This window comes from Oryctolagus cuniculus, chromosome 10 (assembly GCF_964237555.1).
Source record: "Oryctolagus cuniculus chromosome 10, mOryCun1.1, whole genome shotgun sequence".
NCBI lineage: Eukaryota > Metazoa > Chordata > Mammalia > Lagomorpha > Leporidae > Oryctolagus > Oryctolagus cuniculus.
In genome coordinates, this window is record NC_091441.1 from 31109279 (window position 1) to 31121666 (window position 12388).

The following is a 12388-nucleotide window of genomic DNA, read 5'->3' on the forward strand; positions in this document are numbered from 1 at the left end:
GTGCTGGGGATGGACCAGCAGCACTCACACCAGCCGTGTCACTTCCCTTCCCCCAGAACGTGCTGGGAGCCAGGCACCTGCTCAGCCCCTGAACCTCACCGCTAATCCCCAGGACAGCCTGGCCGAGCCGTGCTCCCCACTATTCCGCTTGGCAGGCAGGGCAGGTACAGACCTGCTCCGTGTCACACGCAGCCCGTGGAGCTGGATCTAGACCCCCAAGCCCTGCCTCAGAACTCAGCTCATTCTCGTGGAACACGGCCCACGAGGAAGTGCTCTCTGGGCCGTGGACTGCAAACAATGAGTGAAGAGGTGGTGACCCGCCCCCCTTTAGAGCCACACAAGTGGCCACCATGTTATCCTTCCCCGGGGGAGGCAGGGACCCCTCCCACGGCCACACTGCTGGCAGTCTCGGAACCCTGTTCAGTCGGGCTGGCCGGACGTTCAGGTCATATAGAGTGTGGAGGATTTCCACATTGCTCACTGTTTTCGAGAAGTTCCGGGCTTATCTCCATTATTCAGAGAAGGGCTTAGGGTTCCATTTCACAGAAGATGAGAACTCCACAAACCCCAAGTTCAAGTTCACTGACAACAGAGCACACAGGCCAGAGTGTCTATGAAAGCAGCCACAGCACCACAGGGCACAGAAGCAACGTGAATCTCCAACCACTGTCCTTAGTTGTCAGGCGGGAGGTGCCGATGGCTTTGGCCAAGTAGCCTGCGAGCCCCCTCCCCGACTTCACCTCTGCAGTGCCCCATTGCTGCACCAGGGCCACCAAGGAACAAGAAGAGAAAAGTGTCGCAGGGTCTGGCGATGCATTGCGGCCGGGGGAGATAGGGACGATCTAGGCAGCAGTGGGAAGGAGGACCTGGCAGTCTGGGTGAACACCCAGGCAGCAGTGAACCCAGCCTCGCTCAGACTCTGCCAGCCTGGCTCAGCCAGCCAGAAGGGATGAGGGGGTGAGGTGGGCACAGGAGCAGGGAAGCCTGAATAGTTCTGAAGACCCATGGAGATACCTGTGAACCAGGTGGTCATAGGGTAGAAATGGCCCTTTTACTGTCTTGGAAGGGCTGCTCTGGCTTGAAGGAATGGCCCCAGGAAGCCCCCCCACCCACCCACTGGACCCCACACCTGCAGCCTGGCAGTCTGTGTTTGGAGCAGCATCGAGGGCCGGGATGTGGCAGGTGTGATGATCCACACCTCAGTCACCTTGGCCCATAGCCAAGGCCAAAGCGGGAGTGGGACTGTCCCTGTCTGCATTGGTTAGGTCCTTTGGGTGGGGGGAGGCTCCCTCCCACCCCCACAGAATGCTATCTGCCTACAAAACGGAGTGGTTGAAGCAGCTGACTCTGACACGCTTTGTTTCCTGTAACATACGATGTGTCTATCCCACGGGACTTTATCCAGAACACTCTGAACCTACAGCGAGTGGTGTTCCATTGATTGGCATTGTTGGGGGAGATCCACACCAGTGAATTTGCTGAGTAATGGAAACATAACCACGGAATCTCATCCTTAGGTATGGAAACCGTTCCCGGATGCTAGCACTCCTGCAGGGACGCCATGCAGCGCCTCCTCGCTGCTTTCCTCCTGGTCCCCATCACCTCACTGAGTTAAGAAGCAGGATCGCGCTGGACCCGGGGCTCCCACGCATCAGTGCCGCGGCCCCTAAGCCTGTCCTCTTTCCAGCGGTTTATTCCCAATCAGCTGGCGACCTCGAGCTACGACAGAATGAATTCCGGTTCTGGTGGAACTCTTTGTAAACGAAGAATTGGGAAACTATCACAGAAATTCAACACACAGCCAGGAGCTGGGTGCAGGAGCTTCCGGACAGCGGTGCCAGCGTTTCCCGTCTCCGCTTCACCTCTGCACGCTCAGCCGTGGTTTTGAGCACCCTGAAGCAGGCATTAGATCTTCGCTCACAACCCCCTCTCCACACAAACACGCCTCTCACAGTTCTCTGGGTCCACCCCTCACTCTGAGAAATGAGATTTTCTTTTGGCTAAAAACCGTTCTCCCACAGAGCCACTTTTTCTTGTGCACTGGGAATGGTGAGCAGGGCCAGGCCCACCCCACTGCACCTGCCCCTCTGAGACCCTAGACCCGAGTGAGAAGCAGCACGAAGGCCCAAGGCTCCCCAGACCCCAGCTGAGGGCAGCTTTCTAAATGTTTATCCACTTATTTCTAGTTATTTGAAAAGTAGAGTGACACAGAAAGAGAGATTATGTATCCCCTGGTCCACTCCCCAAAGGCCCACAAGAGCCAAGCTGGGCCAGGCTGGAGTTGGGGTCCTGGGATGTCCCAGGTGGACGACAGGGAGCCAGTCAGTGACTTGGGTCATCGTCTGCTGTGCTGCAGCAGGAAGCTGGATTGGAGGTGGTGTTGGGACTCGAGCCCGGGCACTCCAGATGTGAGATGCAGGCGCCACCATATCCAGCCCTGAGGGCAGCCCTAGTGCTGAGCCCGTGCTCTTCCTGTGCCCTTGATCTTAGCCAGGGCAGACCCTGAACGGAGACCGAGGGCCTCAGGCCTCCTGATGCCCAGCTCACCGTTCAGGCCCCAGCGCATGTTTCAGGAGCAAACTGTTCTGCAGGACTGAACAGCGTGTGCTGCTGAGTGTCCCGGGACCAGACGCATAAGGGAGCACCGAGTCTCTAAAGTTAAGCAGGGGTGGGCGTCTGGCAGAGCGGTTAGGACGCTGGTTAGAACTCCTGCGTCCTGTATCAGAGCCTCGTTCAGTTCCTGGGTCTGATGCCTGCTTCTTGCTAACGGGGACTCTGGGAGGCAGCAGTCATGGCTCAAGTCGTTGGATTTCTGCTACTCCCATGAAACCTGGATTGAGTTTTCCAACTCCCAGTTTCAACCCTAGCTGAGACCCAGCCCAGCCCTGGCCACCCAGGGAGTGAACCAGCAGTTGGGGACTCTGTCAGTTGGTCTGCGTGTGTGTGTGTGTGTGTGTGAAGTAATTTAAAATAAATAAATTAAACAGGTTTCTTTCCTCTCCTCTCTCTCTCTTTCAAATAAATTTAAATGAATGAATGAAAATTAAACAGGTTTCTTTGGGCTGATCTTTCCTGAACACTCACAACCCTGTGTGAGTGATGAACCTACAAGACAGGAGTGTCTTCCCTCACAGGGCCTGTGTAAGTTAGCTGGCTGGGGAACCCAGCTCCCTTAGAAAGTGCAGCCTCCATTCACCTCCCAGCTCTGTTCTAAGTAACCGTGTGACCTTGTGCAAGCCACCGTCCCTCTCTCAGCTTCACATTCTTCCTGTGTCAACTAGGGAGTCAGTCAGTCCAGATCAGGGACAGTAAGGAAATTCAAATGGAACTCATATGCCAACTTGAATCTGGAAAGTTGCAGCCCACGGGGATGTGAATAAGAGAATCCTGCTGCTGCCTGCAGGCTTCGGGAAGAAGCTGCCATGGCCGACCAGGCACGTCGGCTCAGGTCCTAGGAGCCGGGCTGGCAGCCCGCGTGCCCCATCATGGCCATCCTGTGTTACATGACCCCTAAGGTCGCCTCTGCTTCCCAGTCTGATTCGAGTGCCCGCAGATCCCCGGCCTGACCCTGGCATTGCAGAATCCACAGGGGTGGTGACTGGAGGCCTCTCCCCTCTTGGCATCTGCTTCCACAATGGAAGTTGATCTGTTCCCATTCAGTGGCACCCTGGGACCCTGGGACCCTCTGTCACCTGTAGCTTGGTCCTGGATCTCCACTTTGGGGATGCTGTCCTTGCCCCCCCCACACACACCTGAACTCAGCGGGTCCTCAGGAGTACACAGCCTGGAGGAGAATCTGGCATCCAGGTTTCAACCAGGTTCTTTCCTAGGAGATCTGGAACACGGCAAGTTCCATCCACTCCCAGGTCTCTAGAGCCAAGTGCTGAACTGTCCTCATGCTGGATGCGTTCCCAAAAGCCAGCCCGTCCTGAGGTCAGACGTCTTTCCTTACCGGATAGTGGTCCCCAAGGCCACACAGGGATCTGGGAGAGGTGCAGATGCCCCCTGCCCACATCCATTTGCTAGGCGGGGCTCTCTGGAGGTGGTTTATTTTCACATATGCCTTGGTTGCTTATTAAAGTTTGAGAAACATGAGGCATGGAGAAATCTGTCTGCCGAGCTGGTCAGATCAGGACCCTGTGTTGACAAGGCACGTCAGGGCCTGAGTCCTGACGGAAGTGTCGGTTCCCCCGACCTGCCCTCTCTCCCGGCTCACCTGTCTGTGCACCTGGCCGGCTGCCCCTCCACCTCCCAAATCTGCTCATCGTGCCACAGGTTCTAGAAATCAGAAGACGGAGGACACCCAAAATGGCCTAAATCCAATCTGCTAGGGGCAGAAGGAAAGAGGAAGCAGTGGGAAGTGAAAGCAAAACGTCCAGGCCTCCTTTTCACCCTGGCTCTTCCTGTCGCTATAGCTTCATGTTCCAGAAAGAACCTCCACTGAACGCACGGCTCCTAGGGCCAGGGAAAAGCTCCTTTGTTGCTCATTACTCTACCATTACCCACGTGGCTGGGGTGAAATGGATACTGCATAATCTGTTGGTTGGTTGAATGGATGGATGGATGGTCACATGGATGGATGGATAGCTGAATGGATAGATGGATGAACAGGTGGACGGGTGGCTGGAGATGGATGGATGGATGGGTGGGTGGATGAATGGATGGATGGGTGGGTGGGTGGATGGATGGATGGATGGGTGGATGGATGGGTGGATGGATGGATGGGTGGATGGGTGGATGGGTGGATGGATGGATATTGTGGGCATGACAAATGGCAACTTAGAAAGAAACCTGGACTCTCGTCCTGGCCTTGGAAGAAAATCATTGTCAACCCCTCTGAGCCTCTGCTTCCTAGGAAGCAGTGACTGCTATACCCGCCCCAACTCCATCAGAGGGAGTTTATGGCGCAGACAGAATGACTACGAATATGACGGTACTGCTTGCATGATTGTACAAATGTCAGAAGTGATGATGGTGGGGAGAGCAACGCTGAGGATGAAGGAGTAGCCAGGATGTTGGAGAGCCCACGCATGCTTGCACGCGGATGAGAAGGCTTTCCATTTAGGCTGCCTTACAACGAGGCAGCCAGGAGGAGGAACACCCTCAGCACAGGGGCTACCCAGCAACATCCCCCCCAAATGATGGGCCAAAGCCTGTGGGTGGGCCCCAGGATCCCCTGGAGAAAGGGGCCCAGATGGCCTGGAAGCAGCCCCTCCTGCAGGCAGGGGGTTCATGGAGCCCAGGCATCAGAGCTGGCAGACACCACCGTGAGGTCCTGCAGCGCCACCCCCTCATTCTACAGAGACAACATTGCAGTCTTCTTGGCACCAATTAATGAAAGCAACTCCTCCAGCCCCAGACACCTCACCAGGCTCGGCTGAAACATTTATCACATACAAAGGAGGGAAAATCATTTTTCCAAGAGGCAAGCGCACAGAGATGCATTAATTAATTACCTCGAGGGGTCCTGCCTAAACCACAGGCATGGAGCGAGCGCCTGGGGAAGTGCAGGGAAGCTCAGAGGAGGCAGGGGTGCCCAGCTCACACTTCCAGAACAGGGGCCGCGGGGCTGGTGTCAAGATTTTCTCTCTGCATTTTAAAGCAAAGCTTGTTCTGCACACAGAAGCAGAACTGAGGAAGCTGGAGGCCCCAGAGGCTGCTCTGTGTCCACTGGAAGCAGCAGAGCCACTGTGGACAAGGTGCCAGTGGCAGCCTGGATGTGCCTGGGCAGTGCCATCCCCTCCCTATACATGTGTGTGCACACGCATGCGCGCACACACACACACACACACACAGAGTCTGCCTAGTGCCCAGAGCTCTCCAGGCAAGCCAATCTGTGACCAGTCATTGACATCCACTTTTGACCATGAACTTCCCACCCCAGGATACTTTCATCTCCCAGGAGAACTTACAGTGGAACTCCCCTTTCTGTGCACTTGGATTTGGGGCCTAGAAAACAGCCCTGCTGTAGATGGGGTAGGAGGAGTTCCCCTTGCCCCTGATGTCACTTCCCCCAGGCAACCACATTCTCCCACCCCAGAGCCCAGCACAGGCGCCTGCATGGGCAGCAGGGTCTAGAACGTGCACCAGCATGGGCCGGCCTCCCTCCTGTCAGGGCCTTTCCCACCTTCAACTGAGAGATTGAACAGAGCCCGGGAGACCACCCTGGACAGGTCTGAGGGCAGGGGCTGGGGACCACCATCCATATGCAGCAAGGGGTGACCGGGGCTGACCCAGTCACATGTGGGCCCTGGCTCTGGGCTGCACCTGTTGGGGCAGGAGGGTCCATTTCCCAGTTCTTGCAAAGGAGCAGAATGCAGCAGCAGAAGAGCAGAGATAGGGATGAGTCCTTTCTCCCGGGAGGCTCTGTGTCTTCCTCAGCGCATCTGAATGTGTGGGTTTGCTTATGCGGGAGGTGTTGTGTGTGCACCTGGGTGGTAGGGATGGGGAAGGTTCTAGGGGAAAAATTCAAGGAAAGACCAAAGGGTTTGGGAGAGGATAGACAATAGAGGCCAGAGGTATTTCAAGAAAGGGGGGGCTCTCAAGCCCCAGCCCTGGCAGCAGAAAGCCCCTATGACAAAAAGGAAGAGGAATCACAAGTCACAAATACACATGCACCTGTGCACATGTGTGCATGCACACACACACACACACACACACACATCCTGCAGGTCCACAGCAAGACTGGCCCCCATAGAAGCCCCAAAGGAGGCCTTAGGCCTCTCAGCTGCTGGGACTCAAGGCCACCCTCCAGTGCCCAGGTGGAATTCTAAGCAAGAGGAGGGGTCAACCAAGCAGAGGGGACAGGGCTGGAAGTGGGGCCCGGACAGTGGCCTTGGACAACAGCTCTGCTCAACCAGCTCTGCCTTAAGCTCTCTCTGGCAGGAATCTCTCGGTTTCACCCCCAGCTGCTTTTGCCAGCTGTTAAGAAAACAGCATCGAGAACTTTGGAACAGGGCAGAAGGGGGTCTGTGTGTCCTTTCAAAGCCAGGCTAGCACACTGCCTCCCACCAAGTGTCAAGGGCAACATCACTGCCGGACTTCCTGCCGAGCAGGGCCCAGACTCTGTCACCATGGAGATGTCACCACTGGGAAGCCGACTCAGCACCCGATTTTTGTCCAGTGGAGAACGTGACACCAAGATTACGGTGTACTGCCCTGCTGGACATTAGCCAGCTCTGTATCTAATGGAACAACCTTACCCCGGCATGTTTTTCCATTACCGGTATTTGTATACAAACAGCCACGTGTCGCTAATGATGCATACCAAGTAATGCATGTTAGGTGATTCTGTTGTCGCGGAACACCACAGAGTGTGCTTCACAGACCTGGGGGACAGTCCTCTACACACTCGGGCTCTCTGTTATATACACATGGCCTAGCCGACTGCTCCAAGGGCCCCAGTGACCAAGGTGGCAGAATAAATCAAGCAAAAGAGAAAACGATGCAGTCAAGAGACATTGTCGCACCAGATGTCTGAGGCCGCTGCTACAATAAAGCACACAGCCTTATAGTCAATGTACTTTATAATTAGCAGTAACAATAATGATAGAAGTATAGTTTAGTAACTTCACACATAAACCAGTAACATAGATGGCCATTGGCATCACCACCACCAAGGCTTAGGGGCTAGGCGTGACTGTACGTGTCTTTGCTATGCTTCTACATGACTGAGATCACAGTGCATTCCGCATCACTGCTAACACGTGAGCAATGCACTATGCGTGACGTCATGACGCTGACACCATGGTGGATGACAGGAATTCCCGGGAGCTGTCATAATCTCATGGGACCCCCATCCTACACGTGATCCGTCACTGACTGTAAGTCATTGCATGGTGCGAGACCATACTTTCCCCCCTCCCCTGTATTCTTTTTTGAACTAGCTGAATGATCCTGCTGGTTCCCTCATTAGCAGTTTAATAAAGCACTACGTGTTTGCAAGGAGTTATGCTTTGGCTGTTTTTGGAGTGCTGACTTTGCTGCTGTCTTGGACAGACCCCCACCGTCCACTTCCACCTCTCTGGATGGAGCCTGATGTTGTCTCTGTCTTGGACACCCAACATCTGGCCCGCATCCAGCTCACCCAGCCAGCATCTGTCTGAGCCTGGCTCGGGCCTTCAGCCTGATCTTGACCTCGCACAGAAAGAAGAAGAAAGGCGTGGAGTGGGTCACGTGATCCAGCCCAGCTGGCCCAGCAGGCTGGGATGTGCTTGAGGTTCCAGATCTGGGGTGGGAGGTTGCTGGGAGGGAGGTGTCTCAGGTTCTGCTGTCTCCTCCCCAACACAGAGCCAGCACACATGCTCCATGGGCCTCCCTTTCTCTCCCTGCGCACAGAGCAAACGACACCTCTGTGGCCTCATGGGGCTGCAGTGGCCAAGGGAGGAGACTGAGCGATGGAGGCTGCTGGGAAAATCAGGAAGCAGAAGATGCACATGCACCCACAGGATTCATGGGAAAGGCATGTCTTCACCTTCTGCAGCACGTAAAACAGCCCGTGGGAAAACAGGACGGACAGGCGGTGAATGTACTGATTTCTAAAACGTCAAGTGCATGCAAGGGGAGGTATTCCTTTGTTAAGAAAAGGAGGAGATAACAAGGCTGTCTGTGAAAGCCACAGGTGTGCAGACCCTGGTCCAGCAAGGGCCCAGGGGGAGCTCTGACCACTGGAGCAGCCCTGAGCAGGCCCTGACAGCACCGAACCCAGGGCAGGCTCCTGCAGGGCCCAAGTCCCTGCCCAGCCTCCAGGAGGCCACAGAGGATCGTGCTGCCAGGGACCAAGCTACCCAGTCCCCAGAACCTGCGTGGTCCTTTAAAGGTCAAGGCCCCACCTGTCCAAGCCAGTCCTGGCTCTCTGGGATGCCCAGCACCACCCACAGCTGTCTGTCTCCCGCCGCTGGCGCAGGGCTCCTGGGGAGGGATGCTCTGCTGGGGCTGAGCGGAACCATGGGCCAGAGAGCACGGAGAAGTGCCTGTCTCCAAAACACCTTCTCCCTGCTGCAAGCCGCCACTTGAGTTTTGTTCCTGAGGTTTGAAAATACACTCTCCCTGCAGCCCAGAGGGGCTCTCTGGAAAAAGGAGGGTCCTGAGTGGGGGCCACACACAGGTGCAGCTGACACCTCTGGGAGCACCAGGGCGGGGGGCGGTAACCGTCTCTGCCTGGCTAGACAGGCGTGGACGAGATCCCTCCGTGGGACATGCGGTTAGTGCCAGCCAGGCATGGAAGGTTCTGGAAGGAGGAAGAAAGCAGAGAGCATGGAGTGATCCTGGCCTAGGTCTGTTTCCAGGGGCTGGGCCTGCCTGTGGCTTCAAAGGGGAGACCACAGGATTAGCAGAGTCGGGATGGGAACTGGGCCACGGCCACAATCGACAGAGGACGTGCGTGGCTTCCCCCTATGTCTAGTGGACAGGAAGGGTGACCCCTGCTCACCTCTGAACGTTGCTTCCCTGTACTCAGTCCACGGGTGGAGTGACAGCATCGTCCCCGTTTTACAGGTGGGGAAACTCAGACCTGGCCGACGGCCACAGCTGAAGCTGACATCACAGATTGCAGTTTCTGCTTGGTGAACCCAGACACAAGTCAGATCCCAAGTCAGCCAAGGAGAAAGGCAGGCAGCCCCCTCTAGGCCCTCAGCCACACAAGCCCCAGGAGAGGGCCCCGGTAGAACCAGCAGACTTCAGAGCCCCTCAGCCCCAGATTTCCCACGTCACGGTGGGGGTAAAGGGAGGCAGAGGTGAGGCGGGCGGGGGAGGGCAGAGGCGCAAGGCCCTCTGCTCCTGATGCACGGTGAGCCAGTTGCTTAACCCAACAGCACAGCTCACTGAGGGAGGCAGCGAGACAAGAGGTCAGCAGGGATTCTGGGGCAGGGACGGCCTTGGCCTTGGGAACCTCATGTCTTCTCTCATACTCCCGTGCTACTGAGAGGAGGACACCAGGCAGGGGTGAGAGTAGTGGGACAGGGACCCCCGAGCAGGGCAGGCACACGGATGGCTTCTCCAGGTAGAGGTTTTATCACTGATACTCAGGGAGCCTCAAAGCTTCTCAGGAAGGGGCCCTGAAACACAGCCTTGGCTCAAGCTCCTGCTCCCCCGTGTAAGGAAGCCCCAAGTGGCTTTGGACTTGGGAAGGCCATGAACTTCCCAGGTGGCTGGCTAACCTGTGGCCACCTCTGGAAAAGCTATCCATTCACAGCTGGCAGTAAGCACCCAGAGAGAAGAATCCTAAAGTAGCTGAAAGGAGGGGCAGGACAGGGAGCCGAGGGCAGTGCTGTTGGCCAGGCCCAGAGCCCAGATCACTGTGTAAGCCCAGGCAGGTCACTTAGCCCCTCTGGGCTTATTCCTTCATCTGCAAATGGTTGGGGCAGGGGGCGGGAGGTGTGGAGACCAGCAGAAGCCTCTACAGTCTGGGAGGGGGCGGCAGGCACAGGCCTGAGGAGAAGTGGCCCTTGGTCTTAGGAGATTGAGTTGTTCTTGGGAGTGTCAAGCTGAGTTTAAGGAAAGGGTCTTGTGTTTGTCAAAGCAGGGATTGGAGGGCCACCTAGCTTAGAAGCTTCTGGATGAGATGCCCCCAGAAGAGCATGCAGAGGGGTTCCCTGGACTCGGCGGCTCGCCAGGACAACGGCATCTCTGGCACAGAGGAAACCAGAGGTTGGGTGGCCGGGTGCTTCCAGCAGGGACACCTGCGCCTCCAGGCCTCCCTACACCATGTGTCCTGGGGACCACATGCCATCTCCAGTCCCCTAATGGAGCAGGGGAGCCCTGTGCGGGACCCTGGGGTCCCTCCCTGTCCCTGTGACGCTTGTCAGTCCCAGCTGCTTTTCAGCTGAGCAGTACTAGGGGACAGGTGGGTGGCAGGGTAGGCGCCCAGCTGCAAAGTCACCCCAGCATGCCACCCCAGGCCCCCTAAATAAACCTTTCCAATCTGGGTGGGGATTTGTACAAGGATGTGTACAAAGCCCACCACTCACCCTGCCCCTCCCATGGTGTTCAGGGGGGACGAATGTTCTGGAAGCTGTGCCCCAAGCTGGACAGTCCAGAGCCAGCTTACAGCCCTGGTGCTGGTCCTAACTGTTGTGAGGCTGCAGCAGCCGCCCAGCCTGCTTCTTCACCTGTAGAATGGGCAAAGGGAGAAACCAGGGTGTGGTGCCGTGCAGATACAGGTAGGCCACCTAGGGGACTGTGTGAGGGCCTCAGCTCACTGCTAAGCACAATGACCTTGAGCTTGCTCCTCCAATACAGTTGATTAACGGCCTGGGGAGTCACTGGGAGCATTAATGGAACCTGCACTGGGATCCGGCCGAGAGGTTTGCTCTACTGCCAGCCCCAGCACCATCCTCATCTCTCATCAGTTGCCAAAACCCACCGCCATCTTCCTAAATGCCCCTTGACCCCAGCCCTCTCCCCATTGCTGCCACCTCCCTTGGGCAGCCGCCTGCCCAGAGCCTCCTCTCCATGTATGATCAGGCCAAGTCCACCCCCTCGTACCCATAGCCCTAGACCCGGGAGCCTGGATGCCACACCCTGCAGAGACTGGGCATTCCCTCTGCCCAGAATGTGCTCAGCCTGGCTCAAATTCCTCCCCAGCCCACAATGCCCCCAGTGGCAACCCCTTCCCGAGCCTTTGTCTATCCCCCGTGCCTCTGCCCTCAGGGTTTCCAGCCTCCGTGGCATCCCCGACAGCTGGCTTCATCCAGGCCTCTCCCTCTGCCTGAGACCCCACGTCCACCCCCACCTTCACCTGACAACTGCTGTCCCTCCAGTCCCCTCGCACAGTGCTTTCTCCTCTGTCACTGCCTGCCCAGGTCCCGGGGAAAACAGCCTCCTGCGGCTCTCAGACAGGGACTGCATGCCCAGCCATTCTGGGGCTGTGATGACATTGCCTTCTGCTTGCCTGCCCCCATACCATGCTGAAAAACACACTCCTTGTGGGTCTAGCACAATGCCTGGTGCACGGGTCCAGTGAACACAGCCGGAGGGAGGGACGGACAGATGGAGTTAATGACAAACCTCAAATGTCCTAAACTTTATAAAATACTCATTTCATTAGAAGCTAGGCTGGAGATGTAACCTTAAAAATGTGATTCATTTTATACCTTCTTAAGGTTCTTTATAGAAACACGGTTACCATTTAGCATAACCCAAAGTCAGGCTGTGGGCTGCTGAGGGGTCCGGACACCACACAGCGTCTCGGTACCCGTGGACTGTGCTGCTGCTGCCTCCCACCGCCAGCCTGCTCCCTGGCCAGGGGCTGGGGTTTGCATCTTTGACCCTTGCATGGCCCCTGCAAATCGACAACTTAACCGGGCTTGCCGGGTCAGCTTCCAATGAACTGACTGAAGCACCAGGACACATGTACTTCCAAGCCCCAGACAAACCGTTGCAACACCCC

General features: G+C 56.4%; 1 protein-coding gene across 1 annotated transcript in view; it reads right to left on the reverse strand.

Annotated features, from left to right (window-relative positions):
• The window catches only part of ARK2C (arkadia (RNF111) C-terminal like ring finger ubiquitin ligase 2C), a 109879-nt gene that overhangs the window by 58013 nt on the left and 39478 nt on the right, over positions 1–12388 (reverse strand). The window lies entirely within an intron of this gene.